The 13,759-nt window shown below is 37.7% G+C and overlaps 1 long non-coding RNA gene across 1 annotated transcript; it reads left to right on the plus strand.

The window, feature by feature from the left end:
• Window positions 1-4,130: 4,130 nt before the first annotated feature.
• LOC128314238 (uncharacterized) lies at window positions 4,131-13,187 on the plus strand. Its single transcript, XR_008295731.1, has 3 exons — window positions 4,131-4,305; window positions 6,149-6,337; window positions 13,077-13,187. It is a non-coding gene; the product is annotated as an uncharacterized LOC128314238 (long non-coding RNA).
• The last annotated feature ends 572 nt before the right edge of the window (window positions 13,188-13,759 follow it).

The following is a 13,759-nucleotide window of genomic DNA, read 5'->3' on the forward strand; positions in this document are numbered from 1 at the left end:
AATGGCAAGATTTCATTCTTTTTGATGGCTGAGTACTATTCCATTATATATGTGTATAACATCTTCTTTATCCATTCATCAGTCAATAGACATTTGGGCTCTTTCCATAGTTTGACTATTATTGCTAGTGTTACTATAAACTTTGGCGTGCATGTGCCCCTTTGAGAGGCACCTCTTTCCCTGGCAAAGAAAACTCATTAGAATTTAGAGGTTCAGTGTTGCCAGCTTCATCAAGGTCTTCCCATAGGTTTCCATTTCAACTTTCAAGATACCATTCCTTTCCAGTTAATCTCTTCACTCAAACAGTAGATACCCTACAAAGCTAGGAACTGAATATATGTTGTAATTCATTGAGTCACAGGATGTTTCTGGATTTTTCTTTTTTATTCAATCATCTCAGTCCTGCTTCTACAGGAGATAAGGATCTCCTTCAAGGCACACACAGAAGCCTTCAGATCATTTATGTGATGCCTTAGCTGGGAATTCGAATTCATGAACTCATCCTTTTCTTTCCTCATTTTGTAGCAACATTAGGAATAACCAGACAATCTCACTATATTCATGTTTGCCAAAACTGTTTGAAAATATCATATACACAATCACCTAGATCCTTGCTTCTCATAAGTGCTTGGTTAGGAGTATCCAATTCTAATGTGTTTTTATATCTCTATTGCCAGATCATGCCATTGACTACCAGTGCTCTCTTTCCTACAGGAAAGTCATTGCTGTGTTTAATCAAATTAAAGAGCCCAGAAACCCCAGAACCAATTCAGAAACATCATCCTTAAAATCCTCTTCCTTTAGAACCGCTTTCAGTATCAAAATTTTTGTTAATCAGGGTTCTCCAGGCAAACAGAACCAACAGAATCTGTGTTTTAGATAGGTAGTTAGAAGATAGATAATAGCTAGCTAGTTAGCTAGTGACAGAGAGAAGAGATAGAGAGATTGAGATTGACTCATTATAAGGAATTATTCATTATAGGATTATGGTGGCTGAGAAGTCACAAGATCTCCCACAGGCAAGTTGGAGACCCAACAGAGTCAATGATGTGGTTCTGGTCCAAAAGCTGGCAAGCTTCAGATTTAAGAAAAGCCAATGCTTCTGAGGGCAGGAAAAGATCAATGTCCCAGCTCAAGGTGTCAGGCAGGAAGATATCCCGCTTACTCACTGGAGGGTTGGCCCTTTTCTTCTATTCAGGCCTTCAAGAGATTAGATGAGGCCTAGCCACACAGGAAAATCAATCTGCTTTACTCAGTCTACCAATTCAAATGTTAATCTCAGTTCATGAACATCCTCAGAGACATTCCCAGAATGTTTGGCCAAATACGTGGTCAAGTTGACACATAAAATTAACCATCACAACCACCCAAGTTCTGTTCTAATGTTTACTATCTAAATTCATGATCAAAATAATATTGAGCTAATTGTGCATGTGTAATGATTTTACCTGTGTCAAACTGAAGCCTTAAGTGATCTCTCCAGACTTTGGTATAGTTGATGCTTATGGACATGGGGCATGGGTGAGTAGATGAAATGTGAAGGTCTGAAGCAGCTTTTCTTTGTATTAACAAATTGCAAAACAAAGTCAGCATCAATGTCATTGATCATCTAATGTCATTGCAAAATACACGGTCTTTTTGTGGTGGTTTTATGACTTGTACTGGATACTTTCAAAAAGATTAAAATAGTATATTAAAGCTTAGTTACATTTTAAAAAACTGGCAAAGGGCATAAACTCTCAAAGATCACATAATACGAAGCAAATAATACCACACACAGAATATAGACTATATGTATGATTCCATTTGTACAAAATTCAAATGCAGAAAAACAACTTTCCAATGGCAGAAGTCAAAGAGTAGTTATTTTCTAGGAGTGTTGACTCTGAGGAGGTTCAAGGGAGCTTTCTGGGGTGATGGTGATGTTATGTATATGGATCTGGCTGGTAGTTACACAGTTGCAACACTTTATAAAGCAACTTAAGATTTGTTCACTTCACTGTATACAAGTTATACCTTAATTAAAATGTTTTTTTTTAAATCATGATATTTTCCTAATAAAATCTTTTCTAGGTAATCCAAAATATGTGCTAAGAATGGAGTTGGGGTGGGGGTGGGGGAATAAGCAAGCAAGCTAAAACAAATTCTAGACAAAAGTAAATCAACACATTTCACCCAGAGAAGGTGAGCTCTGCAGACGAAATAAGATTCCCTTTAGAGAAAGCCAATACTTCAATCAGTATAAAATCTTTATAGTTATCACTGTAATAGTATTCGTGTGGGTTTTCCCTGATTTCTCATTTAGAACAGAGGCTGTTGCATTCTCCTGTATTCTCCTTAGGAAGGTTTAAGGCTTCTAGAATAAGAAGCACTACGTCAAAAATGTGTTTCCAGAGCGATGTACTAAATTGAGATACGAAATTACATTTAAAAAATGATTTTCATTAAAATTAGCATTTGAGTTGAATAAAAGATTTTAAAAATTAAAGCATTTGCTACACCAAAGAAGAAGGAGAAGGAAAAAGAGAAAAGGAAGGAAGGAAGGAAGGAAGGAAGGAAGGAAGGAAGGAAGGAAGGAAGGAAAGGAGGGAGGGAGGAAGGAAGGAAGGAGGAAGGAAGGAAGGAAGGAAGGAAGGAAGGAAGGAAGGAAGGAAGGAAAAGTTTCCCCAAATCTAAACGTGTGGAATAACACTAGAAAAAAAATTATATTTGCAGATTCTCTACTTAAAATTTTAAATTAATACACACAACTGTTCTCAAAAATTTATCTTAGTTTACTAAGCATTTAACTTCTATCCTTTGCTTATTTCTCGTAGCCATTGTGATACATTGAATAATTTCCTTTGTCAATTTATCTCTTAAACACACACTTTATGACAATTATAAGAAAAATCAGACATCATGGTTTTGAGAGAAAAAAGACAATATGTTTTTACTGGTTTTATCAGGCCAGACAGATGAAGGTGAGAAATTCCAAATGAACAAAACTACCCTTCAAATTCCCCAATACTGTCTTCAACTTGCTTACACTTCTAAAGCCTTAAGAACTTGATTTGCATTTTAAAGTGTTTGCTATCTCTGTAAATATGTAAACAGAATGGCACTGAGACTAGTGGAAGAGTGATTAAAAGAGGGAAAAGAGATTTGACCCCCAATATTATCCATTAATTGAGACACCTTGAGTAAGGATAAAAGCTATATTGTCATACAAAAACACTGATGACTTTAATGGCTGTCATAAGCGCTTTACAAAGATTCTCAGAATTAATTTGCTAATGAATTTTCTCTCCTCATCTCATATAGGTTGCCTGCACATTACACATCTTTCTAAACCTGGAGGGGAGATAGCTTTCCCTATAGATATGACTTATTCCCATCCTTGTGTATTCTCTTTTAGTCACCCTGTCCAAATAAATAAAATCATTAGTGACAACGATGTATGCCTTTTTAGTAAAAGATGCTATGTTTCCAAGTAGCCCTTGCTCTGCTCTCCAGAGCATGTGTTTTCTAAGCTATTATGTGGGGAAACTGCTAGAATTCAGCAGTGATAGCTGCACCTGGAGTGCCCCTCTGAGGTCATGCGGTTGGCAGAACCTGTGTGATTTGGAATCCCTACTGCCAGGCATTGCTCTGGGCCCCGTCTGTAGCACATCTCTTGGAAACATCCTCACTTCCCTGCGTGGAGAAAGAGGAGACAGATTACAGGTGATTCTTTTCAGATCCTGGAGGAAAAAAAAAAAAAGGACCTCCAATAGTTTCAGCTTTTACTATTAGGATTACTATTTTCTCCTGCAGCTACATATTGATACATAATCCATAGTGATATTTTGAAACTGAGTTTAGACTAAGAAGCAAACTGGTGGTCACATTTTACTTTCATGTACTCTGATATGGCATCGATTCAGATATCCAAGCTCATTTTTAGTTAACAGAAGATCATAGTTTGATGTAACTGTACACATTTCGAGTAAAGCAGCCCAAATCTAGAGAATATTGTTCAGATAGTTCCGTGCATGAGGAGACCAAAGAAATGATATCTTTAGAGGATAGGATGGGAACACCTGAAACGTGATTAATTCCAGGAAACGATTGCTCTTTTCCCCCTCTTCTGTAAACTTTCAGGACTCTAATACTGCTTGCTGCCAAGTGGAAAGAGACACCAAGCCTGCTTCAACTGACCTAGAAAGTAGAGAGGTGGGCGAAACTGCTGAGAAAGCAACAAAACACAGAAACATGTTCTATGTGTTTCTCTGATTAGAGTTGAGAAGAACTCTCTATCAAATAGCCAGGAATCATCAGAGAGCGGTAAGTGCATCATGGTCTCATCCGCACGGACTCATCTTGTATTAACATGAGAGCCTAGGGTTTGAACAAAAAAGAAGAAAAGGATCGGTCACGTTTGACTTAAAATTTCTCACTTTTTGAAGTTACTGATAAAATGCTCTGTCAAGTTCTATAGTAAGATTGATGTAAAGGACCAAAACATAAATTCTCAGGAAGTTTTGTGTGTCTTTTGAAAAATGCCAGGAAGATAGTTAAGAGTCTTGACGAAAGTGAAAGGATTTTTTCAAGACAGGGTGGTACTTGTATCTCTTCTTCATACAGAACTTTTTGCCACATTTTATCTTTCAAAAAAGATATGAACAGTGAGCAAATTGTACTTTCCAAGTAAATTTTCTTTAGGGCAGAATATACGATTAATTACTCTGCATAAAAATAGATGTGTGATATATGTGGGGCCCCCGAGATGATTGTTTTATAATATTATCCAAAGATACTGTTTGTTGTTGTTTTTTTTTAATCTCTGACAGACTGAATGAGGGCTTTTATTGGCTCAAACATATCTTATCTCTTTTTACACAACCTAATTAATATTTGTTGGTATACTGATCAATGTGAAAGAAAAAAAATCTCAGAAGTGGAGGTTTTTTCCCAGAATAATTAAGGCAGAATTCTGATTTTTCAGAGCCTAGGAAATGCCCCTTGAATGTTGAAATAAAGCTAGGAAGAAGTAAGTCCTGTTAAAACAATTTTTCTATGAAAGTTGCTGATGACTAGGTTTAAGTGTTCCAGGAACCGGACTCGACTCTACCGGGTTTCTCCCACCCACCTCGCCTTAATTTAAGACTTGATAACTACAAAATGTTTTCTAAGTGTGCCCTATATTCTCCTTTATCCCCTTCAGACCTACTCTCCACCTTCTCTACCCTATTCTAGCACTGGACATTATAGCTTCTATAATGTGTATCAGCCAAATTCCCTTTCCCTTTGGCTTCTGGTTGGGTTTAGGCAACAGGAGGCACATGTAAGCAATCAGAGGAAGAGAGACACATCAGATATTTATTCCTTTGGCTGCCTACCTGTTGTCCCTTGGCCAGACTCCAGCCAATATCCTCTAACCAGAGCCACACGTCCTCCTAGGTACTCACTCTCCCAAACCACTCAATGTGTCTGGTAACTATTCAACTGGTAGTAGTGTTGGTTTCCTCTGGTCCTCACCACATTTTACAAAGAATTTCTTGATAGCACTCTCTTTAGTTGTCCCTTCCGAGTGTACCATCCAAACATTGGCTGGTCCCTGATCATCACATTAAAAAAGGCTCCACACGGTAAAAAGAGAACTACATAGATCTTATTACACAGTTAGTATAAGAAAAATTATATACCACACATTTCAGATAATATGCCATGGGCTTCTTGTTTCTAATTTTCTCCTTAGTCAAGTAACATTCAGTTTCTCTTTCTTTCTTCTTCCTCCCCCCTTCCTCCCCCTCCCCCTCCATCTTCCTCCTCCTCTTCCTCCTCTTCTTTCTTCTTCTTCTTCTTCTTCTTCTTCTTCTTCTTCTTCTTCTTCTTCCTCTTCTCTCTCTCTCTCTCTCTCTCTCTCTCTCTCTCTGTCTCTCTCTCTCTTGTGTTGCTAGGTGAATAATCTCTGGGCAGAATTCTTCATTTTCTTAAGCTTTACAAGTTTTCCAGTCCTGTATATTAATAGCAGATTTTATTAATTCTATTCTTAAGGATGGATGGGAAGTGGCTTCTTCTAATTTTATTTGCAAAATGCCTGTCACTAAATATTTATAACCACAGAACTCACTATTCTCTCTCTATTTGTGTGGTCCTCAAGTTTTTCATCTTTCTCTAATTTTAGGGTTCTACATTTCTTCAGTAACCGCTTCTGTGTTATTCCAAGATGCTCTGATGAGAAACTGTGCATCAGAAGAATAATTTTTCCAATTAGAGAAACAAGCAGAAAATAGTTTCCTTTCCTACAGCACCACACCAATGCACATTCTAACGGCCTTATTCTAACCACCACCTCCCACACCTGCTTCCTCTGGTAAGCAACATAGATGACCTACACTCACTGATTGCAGAACTGTGATTTCATTTTCCACACTCAGAGTTCTTGAATCACATTGGTTTCATCTGTAGATGGTTTTTAGCCTACAGTTTATTTTTAATATTCTAAAATAAATATGTTTTAGATCTCCCAGGAAACAAGTCTCAGAAGTTGGTACATATACCTCATACTGTTTCCTTGGTTCGATTCTAAGGGGAACTAAAAGCATTTCTTCCTGCTCCGGCCATACTTTCGAGAAGTTGCACTGAATGAAGAGAACAGAGACGTTGCTTTTTACAAAATATGATGAATCTTAAATGATGAACAATATTGTATATGCTTTGGCATCATTACCTCGCTGGAGTTGTAACCACAGAATTATCTAGATATCATTCACCTGGTACATGAGGCCATTTTCATGAGATAACCAGTTCTTATTTACTTCCATTTGAATACATTGTTGTTGGATCCAGAGATGTTAACAGTTCAGCCTATGGCTTCCTATATAACATAATTGCTGAGTGTATGGAATACAGGACCATAGCAGAGTTGGAAATCACGTTATATTTCGGTAAGGATCCAAGAGCCACATGGATTCAGATTGCACTCCCTGAAACCAAAATACTTAATGTAATGTATTCACGAGAATGAAATTTCTGTCACAAAACTTGCCCATAAAGTTAATTGGAAAACACTGTATTATGTTAGCTATATAAGTAATTGTGTGCTAGTGTGTGCATGTGCACAGTCTGATACATGTGTAGTACTATACAAGGCAACTCACCAGAAATCGTACCCACTGGCCCATAAACAGTTACAAATAAAATTCTGTCAAGATCAGCACCAGGATGATAGACTCTCTTCCTCATTTTTCATTTTCTATGGTAATTCTATGGTAATTCATTTTCACAGTTAATTCTATAATTTTAAGAGTGAACATTTACTTTAGAAGTAATGTTTCTCTTTACAGATAGTACTTCTGTCTATAGCTATTCCAGAATGATGAATTCTCAGGATGCCTCACCAAATTCTATTACCTTTGTTAACCATGAAAACTGAAAACCATTCTGGTTTGCACACTGATCAAAAATTAAAAACAAAAACCAAAACTTTGTATATTGTTTGGTAGCGGGTTTTCCTTACTATACGAAACCAAGGAGAAAAGTATGAGCCCTTTAAAGGTTTTATGGCTTTGTGGTTTTAAAGAGTCAAGGTGATGCTGGAAGCAGGGGCACCCCTTGTTGCTGTGACGCGGCACACCTCAACGCGCTCCCGAGAGGCAGTACCCCCGCTGGCTGAGAGTGGGAACTGCAAAGCTGACCACCTCCTCACTGTATGACCTAATTCAGTTCCTTAACTGCTCTGAGTAGCAGCTCCTCTCTCTAAATCGGGGATAATTAGAGTGGCTATCTCATAGAGTGGTCACCAGTAACCATTTTAAACTCCTTAAAACCGTGCTATGTACGGGCTATGCAATTGGTTAATTTCTGATTTTGAAGTGATACTCTCTCTCTTCTACGCTTGTGAGATTGGAGTCCTGACAATTTCCACCCAATCATCATGGCAGCTAATGGTAGCCAGAGTGCTTCTGCATCTAAGTATTTAGACTTCTAGGGTAGCCATAGAAAACATGATTGGTATTTCTATCACGTTTTGACAAAGTTTCATGTTGCTTTTACGATTCAAAATGGGGACCCTTATGAAGCAGTCAGCCAGATTCTTGACTCTCACAATAATTCGTCTTGGCGTAAATTCTTTAAGTTCCTCCCTTAGCAAAGTGAAAGCCTAAGTCACGAGTATACCTGAAATATAAAATCAGTAATGTTCTTCCTCTAGGCCGGCAGAAGAGAATTTAGAATTATCTCAGCTATCAGAAAAATGATACCACTAAGAAAATGTGCGTGGCTCTTTTTTAGTTGTTTTTTAAAACATTAAAGAAAAAGAAAAAGGAAAATGTTTTCTTTGCCCCATAAGGGAGGAAAAACAAATTCCACGGTGTTCAGAATCTCCCTTTGGAAATATGTGTTTCATGGAGTTAAAATGTTCCAATGATGTTGTTTTGAGATCATTTGGCCTGTTTTTCATCCTATGTCACACACAAAGAATTCTCCCACATAGGATGAGAAATTGGCCATCAGGTTTTCAACCATCTGCTTTCAGACATGGTTTAAGCACTTATTTCTTAATAGCTTAAAAGTCCCCAAACAGATTCCCAGACTATGTGAAATAGGATAATTCTTAGAAGATTATAGACAGCAGAATCTGGTCTGTCTGGGTCTAACAGCATTTCAATTGTCCTGATGGCTAATTATAAATTTGTTAGGAAGTCAGGGGGAAAAAAAAAGCAATTATCAAGAATTTTTCACTATTTGGAGACTGAATCAATACACGAAAACCATTTTGGAGATTATTGTATAATTTAATATGTGTAAAATCTCAGCAAAATACTTGACTTAGGAATCCTAAATACTTGGATCATACACAGCTTATTTATTTTGGGGATTTGTAGTCTGGAAGAATTTCTCCTTCAGTAATAATAATAATAATTCAGTCAGAAATAGCTTTTTCTCCAAAAGCAGAATTAATATACATTCAATCATGGGCACATTATTACTTTAAATAATTTAGCTTACCTGCTATTGTCGGCAACATTTATTTTATCCTTTAGATGATAATACAACGTTTGTCAAGATTCCTGAAATCTTGATATGAAAATTGCTCTACTTTTTCATATAATAAAAATATTATGAAAATAATAAAAAATTAGCATTGATTGAAATTTATTGCCCATGTGTAGCTGGTTCCTTTGTTCATGTAATAAAATGCATAAGAATTAGTTGCTTATTTCTTTTTTTTTTTAATTTTTTTTTCAACGTTTATTTATTTTTGGGACAGAGAGAGACAGAGCATGAACGGGGGAGGGGCAGAGAGAGAGGGAGACACAGAATCGGAAACAGGCTCCAGGCTCTGAGCCATCAGCCCAGAGCCTGACGCAGGGCTCGAACTCACGGACCGCGAGATCGTGACCTGGCTGAAGTCGGACGCTTAACCGACTGCGCCACCCAGGCGCCCCTAGTTGCTTATTTCTTAATGAGATCCATGCTATCAAGTTCACATGAAGCATTTTTAACACTATACTATTTTGCATTACGTATTTTATATAAAGCTAACCCTTTTTTTTTATTTGAGCTTCTAGCCATACAACAGAGATCATAAATGCCATGGCTCGAGAAGAAAATATTCATTTTTTTTAACATTTCTGAATGCAAATATAAATAAATTCACCTAAGCACAGCCTATTTCTGGATGCTCATAATGAATCTAGTCTTGAATTATACAAGTGTCAACAATTTTCGAAAGCAGTAACTACAGTGACTACATTCCACAACGTGCACATATAACTTAAAACCTTTAAAGGAGCTAATAAAAAAGATTATCTCCCAGAGCAAGTTCTTATTTGTTCTTCAGATCAGCCAAAAGCCAGTTCTGTAGCTGAGCGTTAAGCTCCTTAAAGCTGGGTGAAGAGGGCAAGTCTAAATTACAAATTATCCCTATGTTTTGGCAATCCCCTTTCTCCTCTACCTTAATCGTAGCCATTTTTTTTACACTAAAAATTCTAAAGCTTGTCAGTGGCAAATAGAACAACATAACTAAAAACTTGGCCTTACCCTTTCTTTTACTGAGTGTCACACAAGTGACTCACTGCAACTTTTGTTTGGTCTAGTGAATGTGAACTAAGTCAATGGAATAAATAAAATGTTTGTTAATAAATCTGTATCTCCGGTCCTAACTTCCCATATGAACCATGGAATTGTAATTGCATTCCAATAACACTATAAGATGTCTCTCCAACTCTAAAATCTGTAGTCTAACATCACTTTCTCTTGCAAACGAAACACCTTACTTGTCTCCCAGGCGAGTGACTTTGATTCTGACTTTCTTTTCTTTTCTTTTTTTTGGGAGGGGAGGGGCTTTATTTAGTTTAATTTGCCCCCTCCTAACTTTCTCATGTATACTAATCAAAAAGTCCTATTAATAGTCCCTTTTGTAAATCACTCTCAAGGTTATACCATTCCCACTATCAATACCTGAGTTATACTCTCTATTTCACACTTAGCTTATTATAACAGTTCTGCAGTCTGCTCCACATTCTAAATCATCCAAATATGACTACTAGGTTAATCATTATTAAAAACAACTAATATGTGGGCACAACTTCAACGTGGCATTCTTCTCTAAAAGAACCTAAATTATTCTCAAGAGCGCAAGATTTGAATTCTTCACACTAGAACCAAAAATTCTTCATTAACTGATGCCCCCTTCCTTATTTTAATTTACATCTTATTCCTTCTGTCATGAAATTTTCCTTCGAGATGATCTTACCTATACACTCAAGCAAACACCCTCATCTGTTTGACCATGTCAAACAATACACTGGGCTAACACTCTACCTCTGCTATTCACAGAGTCTAGAACATCTTCCACCATGATCTTCACCAATTCATACCCTCCATTCTTTTGAAAGTCTAGCTAAACATGTACCATGTTTAAAATTTCCTAAGCACTCAATAAGTATCAACTGAATAACTATCAGTTGAATGATAAAGTACATTTTCTTCATAATACCAAAATTTCAGTGGATTAAAACAATACATACAGATAACTCACTTAAGCTACATATCAAAGTTTTTAATGTTTATGTACTCATTTTGAGAGAGAGAGAGAGAGAGAGAGAGAGCGAGCAGGGGAGGGGCAGGGAGAGAGGGAGAGAGAGAATCCCAAGCAGGTTACACCCTCAGAGGGCCCAAGGCAGGACTTGATCTCACGACCGTGAGATCATGACCTGAGCAAATACTGAGAGTCGGAAGCTCAACCGACTGAGCCATCCAGGTGCCCACACCACATATCAATTTCAAATCTACTGGGGGACCTGCTCTACATTATTCTCAGTCATATATAGGCTATAGGACCTTATACTATTTGGAATATACCTTTTTGCATTATGGAAAGAAAAGAACATGGGAGATCATACATCAGCTTTTATAATCTCCAACTTGGAATTGAAATACATCACTTCTTTTCACATTCCAGCCCTAATTATAAGACAGCAAGATTGTGAAATCCCACTATTTGTTCGGCAGTGGAAAATTGGAAATATCACTGGGTTTCCTTGGGTGCCTTGAGATTATAGATTGCAAGATGATCTTAAGTAGGGAATATTTTCTTTCTCTTCCTTCACTCTTCCCTACCTGTATTAAATGATACATATATAGTCAGTTTCTTCCTGTCTTCCTCATCAAGAGCCCTCACATTATGCTCAGATCTCATACTCATAACTTGAAGCTTCTAACCTATTCTAAAATTGAAGTTATCAGAGAGCCAGTCATTGAACAAGCAAGCAGCCTGCCACACCCGGTTCTCAGCTTTTTATGCTTCTTCTAAGAATTTTAGATACAGAGCTTGTGGCATTCATTAGTGCAGTTAATCCTCTTTCCAGGAACATGATAGAATTGTACTTCCTGGGGCCAAGTGATGAGTGTTAGCTAATAACTTTTGGCCCGAAGTGGTATGTCTTCCTACCAGGCCAGAGCATACAGTTGCTGATGCAAGACCTGCTAGAGTTCCTCTTTGGACCTGGATGCCAGCACATATAGAGACAGTGGCTTCTTTGTCAGCCTAGGTCTAGAATGAGCACAGACACCTTATCAACCTGTGGTGCACATGTAGCTGAGCAAGAAATAAGCTCTCATTGTTTTAGTCCGATATATGGTGGAGCTGCTTGTCAACAGCATAATCTAGGCTATACTGACGAATACAGAACTTATAAAAGCTACAGCTCAGGAGCAGCATAAAAGCTTTTATCTTTCTCATGGAATGTTGCAATCAGGAGCTGAGTCTGGCGCTGGTCCCCTGCCGGGCATGGTGCATTTGGGATCCTGTTTCTCCACAGAATTGAACTCTGGCTGCCTTGTTTGCTTTTGGAGCCAGATCCCAGCAAGCCCAGGCTACAGCTGTGTGTTTCTATTCCACTTCTGGTCCATAAAGATTCTTATCTTGTTTATGGATACTTCTTTTGATGTGTTAAAATTATTTTACCTATCACTGCCCTGTGCTCAGCCTGGAAAGAGTGCTTGGTGAAGCAGTGCCACTCTTTCTCCTCAAATGATCTTAATGGTTTTAAATATCAAGTTCTCATGTGAAGCCAATAATTTGCTAATACTATGATAGAAAAAATATGATTCAGGATCCAAATCAGGATTTCTCAACCTGCATCATTGATATTTTGGATCAAATATTTCCTCGGGTGGGGTGAGGGTGTATTGTACATTGTAGGCTGTTCAATAGCATCCCTGGCCTCTAGAGTCCAGGAGCCTCCCATATAAACATAAGTTCTGACAATCACAAATTTCTCCGGCCATTGACGAATTCCTTTGGGGACGGGGACAAAATTCACTGCCAGTTGAGAATCAATGACCTAAAGGTAACTCCAAAAGAAGAATGAAGAAAATTCCCTGAAAAATTATTCATGTAATTATTAAGTATAAAGTCTCTTTAGGTCATTATTTGAGGGTGTGCAGATTTGTATTATAGATCAGGTATGCATGTGTGTGTGTGTTTACTGAAAAAAAATGTTATATCACTATTTCATTAAGTATTTTACAAAGAGAATGAGCACTAACCATTCAAGACACTGCGTGTGAGGTACCTTATGTCAGTGTCGTTCTGTTCTCATTAGGGTGGACAGCTCATCTCCATTTGCCTGAGACTTTCCAGTTGCAGCACTGACTGTCTTTATCCCAGGAAAGGCCTCAGTGCCAGGTCCTGGGGTGGTTGGTCACCCTACAGGTAAGTTGAGCAACACTCCCAGTATATGCTTTGTGGAAAGTCCACATTATCCCTAAGAATTCTGCTAAATCCTAAGGAAAAGCTATTTCTCTAGCCACTTCTTGTTCCTATTCCCTGCTCTTCCTGGATTTTTTTTTTTTAATCCTGAATCTTGAGTCTCTCCATTCATCTTCTTGCTGGCAGTTAAACAAATATGGACTTTATATTCTTTCTTCTATTTCAAAATAAAAGACAAGGAAAATATTCAAAAGGTCTTCTGTGTGTGGCAGAATCTACCAGAGATTTTAGAGATTATGATATCACAGAAACGTTGACTAAAATAGGATGTCATATATTCTGGATTATATAACTTCCAGAGCAAATCCACAGTACTGCACATCCACCGTGGCTCACACACCTTCTCTTTTCTCTCCCCCTTTTCCTGCTTATTCTTGACCAGAGTAGGTTAGCTCTTGGATTTATTTCCCTCACTTTAAGAGCTCATCTCTTTTTTCAGTAACTTTATCAATGTTTGTTTCTATGCATAGACAGTTATCTTTCTCGGATGAATTCTGGAATGTTTAGTAAGGTAAT

The sequence above is a fragment of the Acinonyx jubatus genome, chromosome B1 (assembly GCF_027475565.1).
Source record: "Acinonyx jubatus isolate Ajub_Pintada_27869175 chromosome B1, VMU_Ajub_asm_v1.0, whole genome shotgun sequence".
NCBI classification, from domain to species: Eukaryota; Metazoa; Chordata; class Mammalia; order Carnivora; family Felidae; genus Acinonyx; species Acinonyx jubatus.